Below are 14,875 nucleotides of genomic sequence, written 5' to 3' on the forward strand. Positions count from 1 at the left end.
CCCTATATTATCATATTACTAAGATAAACAGAAGGCACTGTAGAAACATTTAGGACGTGAGCTTGTCAATCTGGATGTCGAGGGACACCAGCTTAGCCCTGGCCAGCAGCTTGGGCGGAACTGTGAAGAAGGTCAGCTCCTGCACGTCGACGTCGCCGCGATCCTTGCTGCTTGTCACCTCCATTGCCACCTTGACGGTGTCGGTCGTGCCTTTGGGCTCCCCCGGCAGGCCGTTCGCCCATAGCTTGGCCACGTAGTGCGGCAGTGGGGACGCCCCCGCTATGATGCAAACGACCGACATGGCGATAGGCGCGCCGATGTCGAGCACGCCGCCGACCAAGAAAAACACGCGGCCGTCCTCCTTCGCGAACAGCAAGAGCCGTGGCTCCGACAGTGGCACTTGCAGCTGGAGCACCGTGCCGTACTGGATCCTGTGCACAGGCATGGGATGCGCGTTGCGGATGTGGTGGTAGAGCACCGGCGGTGGGCCTTTGTAGCCGCACACGGGCACGGGGCATTTGCAGGGCACGAGCAGACACACGCTCTGGTGATGGGCGAGCTTGTGGTAAGTGACGTAGAGCCCACAACCTTCGTGCGGGCACTCCACCCTCACCGACGAAACGACGGCATCCACCGCCATGTTCCGCACGTCGAAGCAACCGCCGCGCTTGCACTTCTGGCACTGCCGCTGGTTCCCGGGGCGCTCGACGCGGCAGTCCGCGCAGGCCAGGTGCCCTCCCTTGCACTGCAGAAATCAATCGAACAGCACATCAATCAAGAAACCTGCACCTTGCTCAATTAGCCGAACGGACGAGGTGTATTCGAACCTCATACACTTGAGGCGTCAAGGGGCGGAGGCACAAGGGGCAGTGGAGCACGGTGAGGTCCATCGAGACCTTAGAAAGCTCCATCGTCGGGTCCTGTTCGGTCTGCATGATCTCGCCCTCCTCGTGCACAACCATCTCTCGCTTGGGCCGGGGCATTACAAAGCTTTACCGTCACATATTTTATACTACTTCAAGGTGCATTAAATCAACACATGCAAGTATCAAAAGGAGAGTCACGGCATGCATGCATGCATGCATGCGTTGTAATTAATGCATCGGTAAAACGCAAATTATTGAAATATATCGAGTGCAGTGCTTTGATGTGTCACGTCAACTCGTACATCAACGAGAAGTTTGATTATCCTCTCCCTCGCGGACTTAACTGCACCTGCCTTTGGTTGTATGACAGGTTGGCCACCCACCTGTCGGGCCCACCTGTCATACACGCAAAGGCAGGAGCGTCCCTCCCTCGCCCATGAGCGTGGTGGCTGGCAAGACTCGGAGAAGCTTTCGCTACACACTCTCCCTCCCGCACGCGGTGGACATGCAGCAGTTCAATCGGTGTCAGATGGCCAGAAGCGTACTGTAGTACTCCTCCAGTGCAGTAGTACTCCCTCATTGTTCGACTTCCCGAAGAGGCGAAGAGCCAAGCGCAGCCCGAACGCTCGTGTGGCAGTTTCATGTGTAGAGTAGTCTAGGATAGCGTGTACCGTGCCTGTAAGCTTAAAATCGTTGGGCTCGGCTCCATGCTATGTGGCCGTCTCGAAGTTTAAAAAAAATTGAAATAGTCTCCTGGCCCTACCTGTCACCCTGGTGATTGTAGTTTGCACGCTCATCTCGTCAAGATAGGAATATATATTTTAATTTGTGGTGGGTAAATGTTAGAGGTAGCAGCAAATATATTGTACACTGCGGGTCTTTCAGGCAAGTTTAGAGGCAAGCATGTGGGGCCAGTGCTATGATGTGTCGCGTCAACTCGAGAAGCTTGATTTTACTACTACACGCCTTCTCCCTCGCCCATGCGCGCGGTTGCTCGCAAACGAGGACAGGCTTATGCTTAGTACTTCTACAACAAGCTATCCCTCCCGCTCGCGGTGGACGGACATACAGCAGTGGATTCGACACAGTAGAAGCAGTAGTAGTAACATCATTGTTCGTCTTCTCGAAGAGGCGAAGAGCCAAGCGCAACCCAAATGTGGCAGTTGCGAACATTGGAGCACGCATATAGCCAGGCTCTTGCGTGAGACAAAATTGCTATGTGAGCCCACTATTGTACTAGTACATACAACTACTTGCTTGTATAGCCCTGTAAACCAGAAAGGAGTATTTGCCCTTCTAGAGATTTCAACAAGTGACTAGACTACACCGAGACGGAGTACATATGGAGCAAAATGAGTGAATCTGCACCGTAAATAAATACGTAGTTCTGTCGTTTTCCTCTCCGAGGTGCACAATATTGAGTATACTGACTAGTCTCTTTTTGACACGCGTTTACGGTTTTTTTGACACAGTACAGACGCAAGCGCTCATATACACGCGCATACACTCACCCCTATGAACGCACACATGCACGGCACTATCGTCTTGAAATTTACGAAGTCACCATAGGCACCTCGTCGTCGACGGGAACGTCTGCTGACTCCTGACACGCGATAGACTTGAGTGGCAGTCGCCTCCATAGGTGCTTGAATGCCAAGGAGGGAGAGGGTAGCAGTTCCCGTGAAGTTGAACGGTCAATGATGCATCCTCAATTACATGCAGAGGGAATTAATTGGAGAAGCAGAATAGAGCCAGCACGATGTGAATGCAACGATGTGAACGGTCAATGATGCATCCTCAATTACATGCAGAGGGGGTCACTGGTTTTAAGTCACCTGACTTATAAGTTGGTGACTTATTTGAAACCAAACAGGCCCTAAAGGCGCCCCACCACTCCAATCCATCTACTCCCAAGTCTCTGCGCAACACTGCTCACTCCAATCCAAGACCAAGTGACTAGAAGCCACAAGCACCTATGGAGGCGATGGACGCGAGCGGCAGTTGGCTGTGCCAAATCATCCAAGGCGTAGGCCTGCGGCCCCGCACCGCGCAGCGTTTCTAGACGGTGCTGGCGACCACCGACATCGTAGCCCTCGCCGACGCCGGCTTCGCCTCTCGCATGGAGGACATGATGGTCAACTCCATCCGCAAGTTCACCCCCGCCAAGAAGCGCGCGAACGACCTTGCCGTACTGCTTCAGCCCGCGCGCCCAGGCTCCTCATTGCCTGCCACCCTCATCGGCCTCCATGGTGACGAACTCTTTCAAGCCCTGGTGGCCCTGCAGGTGCCGGAGGTCGCGACGAAGAATGTGCACCTCGAGGTCGCGACGGTTTCTTCCAAAACTCTTTCAAGCCCTGGTGGCCCTGCAGGTGCCGGAGGTCGCAACGAAGAATGCGCAGCGCCTCGCCATGCAAGAAACCGTCGACCTGCACATCCACGTCTACGAGGAAATCGTCTACATAGGCCACTACAAGGAAAGCAAGGACAGAAAGACGTTGGCCTTCTTCCAGCGGCTGGAATCTTCGGACGCCATTGTTCAGAAGCACGTCGACCTGGCCACGAAAGTCGCTGCTACTTAGGCGCCATTCGGTGGGCCGGCGCCCTGAGTCGAGGAGGTGGACATCGTCGATGGATGCATCTCTTCTTCTTGCCTCCTGTAACCAGCACTGCATCGCCTCGTGGCCTTAATGTTTTATTAGTATAGTACTCCCTCCGTTCCCAAATATAAGTCTTTCTAAAGATTCCAGCAAGTGACTACTACATACGGAGCAAAATGAGTGAATCTACACTCTAAACTATGTCTACATACATTTGTATGCTGTATTCCATTTGAAATAGTATCTAAAAGGCTTATATTTAGGAACGAAGGGAGTATATGGCATTTTTATTCCAGTTGTAACGTTTTCACTGTGAGGTGGGGCCGCAGTTGAGCAAACCCACCCCGCCCACCGGGCGTCGGCCGAGTTTAGAATTAGAAGAGAGAAACGAGGGAGGAGAGCTAGCTGTAGCACGGACGCTGTTGTCAGATGGGACTCGTGTTGATAGAATAGGAGTACTGACCACTCATGCCTCTTTTTTTTTGAGGGAGAAAAGTCGTATGTCTAGTACCACTAGTTGGGTGTGTGCGACCTATAGCTATCATCACTTTAGGTCTCCTTTTCGAACCGCAGCTACGCTTCATAGTACATATTTTTCACGCATTTATCCTCCTATATGTACTCCTAGGCTATTTCCACGTGCTCCCATTCGCCGACATGTGGGGCATAGAGCATCTGGGTCGTAGTGCATGCACGACTCGGAGCATATGCCGGGGTACTTTACATTTCAGACCTCATGAATTACATGCAAACCCCCCGCAGAAGAATAAATAAATGAATGAATTACTACATGAAACCGGATTATTTTCGTAGAAACCGGAGCACGTTCATTAAATTTTGGACATAACACGTTTATAAAAAATGACCGGACCTAAACCAGTCTAAGGGCCTCTTTGATTTTTCCCGCAAAAAAAGGGCCTCTTTAATTCACAGGATACTGAAAACACAGGAATGGGGAAAGTATGATGGCGATGAACCGAGACGAGGAGAACTATAACTAAGTTAGAGGTTAGAGATAGATTCTAACCCTGAACTAACTCTAAACCAAAGAGGTGTATGGATGGCAGGGTTAGATTGACAATAAATGCTCTTTCTCAATCATTTGACTACTTTGGACCCTATTTCCTGCCGGATTTGGTCTGGCCGGCTCTTCTGTGGCCTCCTCCCGCTCACAATTGAAATAAACGAACCATCTTTACAAATCAAGCATGCAAAACATGATAATTTTTACTTTGTCCATACAAATGAGATATCCCACTTAACATACAAGTTGTCAATCAAGCTTCACAACAAAAACACTCCATGAAACAAAGCGTGAGATAACTCATCACGGAAGTCATTCACGATAGGGAGGGAGCCCAGAGCCCCTCACGCACCGAGGGAGGAGCTCGCCATCGTCGCTCTGGAGGAAGGCTCTGTAGAGCCCAAGCCCCGGGAACCCCTCCGACGCTGGCCCTTGCGAGTTGAGGTCGACACCGGCATGGGTAGCAGGGCAGCTTGCCGCTGACTGGGGACTTAATCTTTGGGCCTCTAGAAATAATGCAAGCCTGTAACTAAAATACCTAGAAAGGTGAACTGAATCTTTGGGCCTCTAGAAATAATGCAAGCCTGAAACTGAAATACCTAGAAAGGTGAACTGAATCTTTGGGTCTCTAGAAATAATGCAAGCCTGAAACTGAAATACCTAGAAAGGTGAACCTTTGGGCCTCTAGAAGGTTTATTACCTCCTGAAGCAGCATCAAGCAATTCCATGCGTGCACCAAAAATCTATACCAAGTTTGATCAGGATCTACTTTTCCTAATCAGAATTAGGGCTAGAGCGAGCAAGATCAATGATATGGTTGTGAGACAGAGATGGAACGAACAAACTCACCCCTCTCGCGACCTCCCTGGTAGATGCGTCGCCGCCGCGCACAACAGAGGGAGAAAAATGACCGGCGAAGGGGGAGCGGGGCGACCTTCGAAGGCCGGAGGGAGAGGGCGGCTGGAGTAGGGCGGTGGAGGCCAGAAGGAGTGCGCGGCCGGAGGAGAGAGAGGGCGAGCGGCGCTTGGGCGGGCGGCCATATGGGGAACAGAGAGGAGTCGTGCGAGAGGGGGGAGCGATCTGGTGCGGGCAGGGGAGATTTTTTTAGTTCTCTTTTAGTGGGCCCGAGGATAACTAACCCAATTAGAACCTCTCCACCGGGCTAGTTTTTTTAGCTGGGTTAGAGCAAACTAGCTCAAACTAACCCCTCTTGTTTCGATAATTTGAGGCTATTTCAACCCAAACTAGCTCTTTTTTTGCAGAAAAACTTCCAACTATAACTCAGGGATCCAAAAAAGAAGAGTGTTACTGTACATGCTACACTGTGGACCGTAGCACATTGTTTTTATGGCCATATCACCACATTGTTTTCTACTGCTGGTTCACTGGGCTACCGTGGTTCGCACTACTGGTTCACTGTGCTGTCATGGTTCGCACTGCTGGTTCACTGGGCTGCCGTGGTTCGCACTCCTCCGACCTGAGTAGTAGTACTACTGTACTAGTAGTATATAAGCATCATTCTTTGCTCCTTCTTACTACTCCGACATGTGGGAGAGCCAGCATCCGGGTCAACGTGTCATGCACCAGATTAGAGCGCGGAATGGAAGGGGGCATCACCCTGGTCGGAGCGCCAGTAATTCATGACTATAGTGAGTGGTCATATCACAAGTCTTTCCAGTAGTAACACGCCGTCAAATCGCACAGCCCGAGCTTTCCAGCAGTATGTTTGAGAATCCGCCACTCGCTCACCCTCCTCGCCTCTCTATCAAACCGCCTACCTGAAAACTGCCACGCCTACTGCCCGGGAAAAGCCCCGCCCTCAACTTTTAACTACGCGAAAATAGTTCGAGCTTGTTCATTCTATATAAATACAGTACTTAGTATATGTTTATTAACCCGTGGGGTTGTTCAATGAATGGAGGGGCAGGGAGCACAAGTGAATAATACTAGTACTACTAGTAGTAAGTAGGAGTCGTACAGTAGTCACCTTAAATACAGAGTTTCTTTTCTTTAATGCCACGTACACAAATTGAAATGCTTGTTGTGGAGAGAAAAAGATAATCACTCCAATATATATGTACGCAGGGGCCTGAGCGCTTTCTTTACTAGGGTTGCTCTCTACATTCTCTCATCCTATCCAGATATAAACAAGACAGCGGAAGCAACATTTTCTCTCTGCTCACCACTGGTCACAGATCCGGCCGGATCCCTTCGGCCGGTGTGTGTAGATGACTAAAAAGTCTATCGTTCACGCGGTCATCGCCGCCGAGGGAGGAAACCCACAGCTGCCGGAGGGGCCCGATCCTCTGCCTGTGTCGTTCTCTCCGACACAGCACCGGCTCGGGAGGTCCTCCGACCCTTCTTCCTCCCTGCAGTATTGTCCGCAGAACCGACCTGCCGCCGCCACCATCCCGGTGACCCTCAGGTATAAGTTCTTCGAAAGTGGCCTTGCTCTACTGCCCCGGCTCCCCACGTGTCTGCATGTGCATATTTTTCTACTCCCATCAGCTCTTCCAAAGCCACCTAAATTTTTAGTATTATTAGAGGTAAAGCTACTTCATGCATTCGAATCTAGGGCTTTGTTCAAACAACGAAGAAAGGGGGAAGTTGTAGCATGAATCTAGGACTTGATTCAAAGAGGAAATAATATGGTGAAAGTAGTAGAGACCGGATACCCAACTAGTCTCTTGGTTGAAAAGGGAAATAATGGGAAAACGCAGTACAGACTGGATAAGGAACAAATCTATTATTGGTTGAAAAAAGGATAGAAAGTGGTGGCTGGTGGACAAGTCAACAGAGTATGTCCAGGATTAGATTTGCTGCCCTCACATAGTAAAAGGTCTCCAGGATTAGAATTGCTGCCCTCACATAGTAAAAGGTCTCAGGATTAGATTTGCTGCCCTCACATAGTAAAAGGTCTTCAGGATTAGATTTGCTGCCTTCACATAGTAACAGGTCTCCAGGATTAGATTTGCTGCCCTCACATAGTACAAGGTCTCCAGGATTAGGTTTGCTGCCCTCACATAGCATGAACAAACTCGGCATCACCACTTTATGCCTCCTTGTAGGTACATTGTGCTGATGCGTCCACTGTCGCATGTCCTTATACCAACCTTTTGCTGTTGTTAATGTAAGGGCGCATGTAAAATGAAGCAATCACACTGTTACCTTAAGGACATGTCTAACCAGTGTTATTGTTAATCTAATGCCTCCAGTGATAAGATGCAATTAAACTGTGTTACAAATGGCACTCCTGCTATTTTCCCTAGTACTATGATAAGTAAGTTGCTCCTTTACGCTACTGAGTGTCCTGGTGTCCCCATGGTCCCATGCCGTTAAACCAACTCTTTAGCTGTTGTTGATTTACTGTGTCTGGTAAACAAGCAATGCCACCATTAAAGTAATCCCATATTTGAGGAATCTCATTGTTGATCGTAATGCTTCTGGTAACATGAAGCATTGCTGACGTTTTAAAATTTCTACTGTCCTTGCGTGATTGCCATGAACATAATTAAGATGATTCTTTTCATTTTGTATATGTTTCGTATATTCTTATTGACCAGCAACTGTTTACTTTCTATCTTTTTGTGCAGATAGGGATATCCATTTCACCTTGTTGCTATTGTGACCTTTTGGTGAACTGGACAAAACACTTTTTTTTGGAATGAGTGTCTTGTGCAGTTCAACTAAAATGTCACGTGGGCAACATCTCTCAATTTTGGTGGAACTGCACAAAATGGTGATTGGAGTTTCCAAAATCTCCGTCAAGTTCTGCTGGTAATCTCGTGCAACATTTTATTAGCCTTTGCAAGATGAGCCGTCACTGTCACCACAATGGCACTTTATTTCAGTGGAACTGCACAAAAGGATAAGAAAATTATAGTTGCACCTTACATGAGCCAAACAGCCAACCTTAATGTTCCTCAATTTTAGTGCAACTACTAAAGAAGAACTTGCCAGCTCACGAGAGCAAGTACTTTGCTAGCTGAATGATGCAATCTTTGCTTCATTTCAGGTGAACTGCAGAAAAAGGCGCATGAATTGAATCATGGAACTCCAGGCAGACCTCATCCTAGTGGAGCTGCAGGTTGAGTTCAAGGAGGCCACTATTAAAGTGAAATCATGCTCTTCTTGTTTGTGTTATGCAAACAGGAATACTCAACTACAGATGTTGTGACGGTCAAGAGCATTCGCCAAGTTCTTGATTGTATGACATGGCTATCCAAGATGGATTTAATCCCGATATTCACTTTATCAAAAGGCTCTAATGGGTTGGTTCTGAATCTTGCAAGCTGGGAATCAATGAGATGTGTAGGCATCTTTGTTGTACTTATTATTTGAATCTTATTTGTTGGTTCTGAATCTTGCAAGCTGGGAATCAATGAGATGTGTAGGCATCTTTGTTGTACTTATTATTTGGATCTTATTTGTTGGTTCTGAATCTTGCAAGCTGGGAATCAATGAGATGTGTAGGCATCTTTGTTCTACTTATTATTTGGATCTTATTTGTTGGTTCTGAATCTTGCAAGCTGGGAAACACGGCATGATGATGCAGAGGACAACAACCATAACAAATAGTTCAAACTTGGTAGTATTATCTTTGTGAAAGTGTGACAAATGTGCTGATCGTGTGCGTCCTGAGAATAATAATTCTAATTGTTGTGCATGTTGATCATGTGGCACTGATAGAACGAGCCAATGCATTGCTTGTTTTAAGTATAAAATTCTATTAAAGCTAATTAAATTTAAGTAAAGTGACCACTAACTCCTGTTATTACAGTACCAATACAGACCCGCTCGTGAACCGACGTGTGGCCGGAGTAGGTTTCTTAATGGAGGCGTTTGAATGCGCCGAGGGTGCATCTTCTGCCGGGCGTGCAACGGACGAGGGAGGGGTAGTAACTGTTGTCGCCTGTACACACTCAGTTTACTGTTGAATCCAGTTCCCCAAGAGCTGAAAAACGAACTGCTGCCGCCGCCTACACACTCGTTCACTTGAAGAGACTCCAATGGCGATCCGAGGGGTGAGCCTGATGGATATGGACTTCAGCAAGGAGTTCCCCTTTGAGTTCGCCGTTCAGTCCTATGGCTGCACCAAGTTGAATGTGATGTACACCAATGATCTGGACTCGGTGAAGCTCTGCCTCGCCGAGTTCAAGCAGTACCTATAGGACGAGAAAGCACAAGCACTACTAGAAAAAGTCTTACTAGTGGCGCACCAGTTTTGGCTACTGATGGCGCACTACTGGTGCGCCACTAGTACCACGCCACTAGTATTTTTTACTAATGGCGCACCGCTGGTGCGCCATTAGTATCTGGTATTCTAATGGCGCACCAGGCAGTGCGCCATTAGTATGGGCCACGGTGCACCATTAGTATGCCTCCCAGGGGGCCATATATACCCATGTGCTTTGCCATACTAATGGCGCACTGCGGTGTGATGCGCCATTAGTATCCTTCAGCAGCGCCATTAGTACCCTCTGGCATACTAATGGCGCACTACGGTGTGATGCGCCATTAGTATCCTTTGGCATACTAATGGCGCACGTTGGCATGATGCGCCATTAGTATGTATATTAGGGATTAATTTTTTTTCTTTTCTGATTTTTGCACAGATTACAAAATATATTATTGGACAGAATATAAGCAGCAGCACACAGCAACAGCAGATTCATCGAATACAATAGAAGATTAGTCTCTGAATACAATTCATCATATTAGTCTCCGAATTCAAAAGACCGAACAAAGATAGAACATTACAAGTCTCGAGACCGCGAGTAGCGAGTTTGTCTTCACATTACAAGTCGATATCGATCATCTAAACTACCATCACATAGAAGAGAGCTGCGGTCATCACGATGAGCATCATCGCGATGAAACTGGTCTTCATCCGGTTCCTCCAACGCTCCCTCCTCTCTCCCGCTAGATAGCGTGCGTATCTAGATTCCGCCTCCGCCCTAGTGGTGTACCCTTTGTAACTGTTACCGCCGAAATGGTGAACCTGTCTCTGACACTCCTCCCAGTCGTCGTAGACTCCGAGAACCTTACCCTTGTACACGACATATGACGGCATCTCTATGCACTAGCCAAACAACAGACAACACATAAGCAATATATAAGTATGCAACAAAAGGATCGGAAGAGAAAAGCAAGACATTAATAGCACGATTCATGGTCCTACTAACAAATAGCATCGATTACATCTAAGTTGAACGACTGTCCAAACCAAAGAGACATACAAGTTCACTAAAGTTTAATTAAAACATGAGCTAATCAATGTTTCAGAACTACACATAGCATCACTACTTTCGACTCGACTCATGGGACCGGAGCGTGGATGAAGCCGCCGTCTGTCGTGATGGTCATGAAGTCGCGGGCGTTGTCAGCTTGCATTTGTAGCGTTGTGTCTATCTCGCTGTTGGATGGTTGAAATTTGAGGTAGAACTGCCCCGAGGTACAAAGGACATCTTGATGGATGATTTCTGCAAACTCCGACTGGATGCGAAAGAATTCTTGTCGGATGTCCGCGTCCTGGATTGCCGCCAAGCTTGCGGCCCAATCTTTGAGATTATTTGATAGCAGAAGGTGATTATGGTCCCGCACGATCGCCCGCATGTGATGGAGGGCGTAGTAGGCATCCTTCTGACCGCCAGGCGGCTGCTTGACGCAGGGGAACATCGTATTCTGGGTGAACATGTGCCTGTCGTACCTACGAACTGGCCTCTTAGTGGTGCCTCCAGATGCGGCGTAGCCGGGGAGAGCATCATCAAGAACTTTCTTGATATTTGTGTAGTCTATCTTGGAGTCACGGTCCGGGTCGAAATACGTGGCCATGGAATATTTCGGGCTTAAGAGGATGAGTGTGCAATGTGTGTCACTGCACAGAACACGGAATGTTAGAAAAAAAAAGAACGATCGAAATCTAAGAAATCATATGTTACGGGGCGGTTAGGAGATGACTTACTCGGGAAAGTAAGGCACGAGGAAGTTATCCTTATCTGGGTTTGCCAGAATGACGCCTTCGAGGTGTGAACTCACGACTTGCCGGTCCCTAGCGCTGCCCAAGATCTTGGCACGCATGTAGAAGGGGTCGACCATCACAATGTCCGGGGTCTTGTCTCTAATGATCCGCATCTCAGACTCAGCGAAAACAGCCGAACGAAGGTGTAGTGCAGCGGATGAAGGTTAAGCATAGCAAAGATGTCATCAAACCGCAGGAAGATCGTACCCCCGACGGCGCTATCCACAAAGCCCTTGCCCTCTGGCACCTTGGCCACGAAAACCGGGTATGCCACATCATTCTCTCTGAGACGCCGCTTCTCCAAAGAAAGAACACTGTCATGCAGACTCCGCATAGCACCGGTTGCAGCATTGAGCATATTTGTCGGTAGCATCGGCCTACCTGCCACATGCACCCTCCTCGATATATCCTTAGGTGAAGGTGGCCCGTCCTGAGCACGGATCATACTCGGTGCCGGCTGGCTCGCACTGGCGCCCTTGTTAGCCTTTCGTTTCCGTCCCTTCTTCCTGATCTGCTATAATGGGATCGAGTTCTGCTCACAGACCGCCTTCTTGAGCGTGTTGGGGCTGATAATATTTGGCACCTCAGCTATCTGAGGCTCGGTGAAGGCGGCAGCTGGAGGCGTCTCCTGAGAACTGAACGCCAGACGACGCCTATTGCAATTGGGTTTCTGCGCCGTACCAGCTAGATCGCGGTCGTCTTTTTGAGGGTTGGGTTCTTGAGAAGGAGGCCCGCAGAACTCGTCACCGTACCCATGTTCGGCAAAGTACTTATCGACATTGGAAAATGTACCGCCGTCGTTGTCGTCGTCATCCGGATCCTGTGCCATATGCATGTCCGGATCCTGTGCCATAGGGATGTCCGGCATGTCCGGTAGCGTTGCGGCGTTCTTGCCATGGCTTGGCGCTGGCACGACTGGCGGTCTTGTCTGTGGGGTGGTGTCCCCCGCCCCCAAACGAATCTGGCTCTTCGGCCAAAGCATGGGCCAGCTTACACAGGCACTGAGGGTCATCACATCATCTTGGTCGGCCCCAGCGGGTCGAATCAGAGGTAACAACTCGTCGCAGCCTGGCAGCACCCGAACCAGTTCAACCCTATACAAGGTGGGTGGCAACGGATTACCGTGGAACACGCGGTTGCCCGGTTGAACGATTCTGCCCTTGGCGACAACGACCAACTCGCCGCCCACGAAGTGCAGGAGAGTGCAAGGAACATCGGTGGCGCCCTGCGAAAAGATGTAGGGCGTCAGGGATGCCCAGTCAAAGGCAAGGAGACGAAGTCATCGGCCGAGAGGCTTAGTTACCGTGATGCCGTCGAGCTCGGCTAATGTCGAGGCACCACCAACGGCGGGCGTGCGCGTGCAACTGACGGAGGGGCCGCTTGCCGGCGAGGTGCCGGCCGGCATACACCCGGGTGCATTAAGCTCCAATGCTCATGCCGGTGCCGGAGACACGAATACCGCCTCCGCCGGAGACACCAATGGCGCCGCCTGCACGTTGTGCGAGTTGCTGGCCGTGAAGCTGGGAACCGGGGGAGGCCCCTGTTGGCTGCCCGCAGTCCATGTCGTCAGCCCCTGAATCAAGGTAGGCACAATGGCGGTGAGCGTCGTTCCCAGTTGTTGTTGCACTTGCTCTTGGACAATCTCCGGAATCCGCGCCACTTGTGCCTTGAGTTCTTGAACCTCGCGCGACTGGCTTTCCGAGCTGGTCTTTTTCTCCTTTCGCCCACCAGCGGTATAGTATAACGACCATTTTGTGGACAAGCCTTTGCTGGCCACACGACCAGCTGACGACGGCTTACTAAGCTTATCCTTGTTTTTCATTACGTTCAACGCCCTATTTAAAGGGGTGTCAAAAGGGGAGCTCTGAGATGACCCCGCGCTACTGCTTTCAGCCTCCTGCGGAAGGAATGTGAACCATTTAGAAATTTGGCTTCATTAATTAGAATGCAACCATATGGAGCTAATTACGCGAGGGTGTATTCCTTACCAGAGCAAGCTCAAGCGCCCTGGTCTTCGGATCCATGGTAAGCTCCTTTGATGACACCATTCATCCTTTCGAACGGCATCATGCTGTGCAGGAACGTCGGCCCGAGTTGGATGATATCCTCCACGATATGGACCAGCAGATGCACCATAACGTCGAAGAATGCGGGAGGGAAGTACATCTCAAGCTCGCATAGTATCACCAAGATCTCTTCCTGTAGCCTTCTGAGTTGCCTCACGCCAACCGACTTCGGAGAGATGAGGTCGAAAAAGTTGCATAGGCCAAATAGCGTTTCACGGACGTGCGCATCCATGATCCCACGGATTGCAACTGGAAGTATCTGCGTCATCAGCACGTGACAGTCGTGAGACTTCATCCCACTGAACTTCTGCTTCACTGAGTCTAGGTATCTGCTTATCTTCCCCGCGTAACCGTAAGGAAGTTTTACTCCTACGAGGCAGGTGAAAAACTGATCGATCTCCTCCTGACTTAGAGTGAAGCACGCGGGAGGGAAGTCATTTCCGGTCTTCTTTGCCTTTTTGCCTTTGCGACGACTTTCCGTGTCCTGCTTCGCCTCATCATCATCATCATCATTAGCTTGAAGCTCCTCCCTGATGCCCATTGATTTCAAGTCTGCCCTTGCTTTCGGCCCATCTTTGGTCCTCTCTGGCATGTTGAGCAGGGTACCAAGCAGACTCTCGCACACGTTCTTCGTGATATGCATGACATCAAGGCTGTGAGGCACACGGTGGATCTTCCAGTACGGCAAGTCCTAGAAAACAGACCTCGTTTTCCATACCTTCAGCAGTGGCTCTGGCGCCTTTCGCTTCTTTCACGGCTCTGGCGCCTTTCGCTTCTTTCCCAGCAGTGGGCAATCTTTCCAATTTTTCAACAGCTCGTCTATTTCCTCGCCGCTCCTCGTACGCGGGCGTCTTCAGGGTTCGGTTTCACCATCGAACAGATCCTTGCGTTTCCTCCACGGGTCATCGTCGCGAAGCCACCTTCGATGTCCCATGAACACGGTTTTCGAAGACCCGGGATCTCTATCTAGCTGGCGATACGTTGTGTCATCCATGCACCTGACGCATCCATAAAATCCGTGGACCACCTGCCCCGCGAGATATCCGAAACCGAGATAGTGGTGCACCGTCGTGAGCAGTGCGGCTCTCATAGGGAAATATTCTTTCTCTGTGGCATCCCACGTATTGGCTGGCGTTTTCCACAGCGTGTCTAGCTCCTCTTCTAGCAGCCCCATATACAGATTGATGTCGTTCCCTGGTTGTTTCGGCCCTTCAATTAGCATACTCATGTGAATGTACTTCCTCTTCATGCACAACCAGGGGGGAAGGTTGTACATCCACACAAACACAGGCCAGGTGCTA

Source organism: Triticum aestivum, chromosome 2D (genome assembly GCF_018294505.1).
Source record: "Triticum aestivum cultivar Chinese Spring chromosome 2D, IWGSC CS RefSeq v2.1, whole genome shotgun sequence".
NCBI lineage: Eukaryota > Viridiplantae > Streptophyta > Magnoliopsida > Poales > Poaceae > Triticum > Triticum aestivum.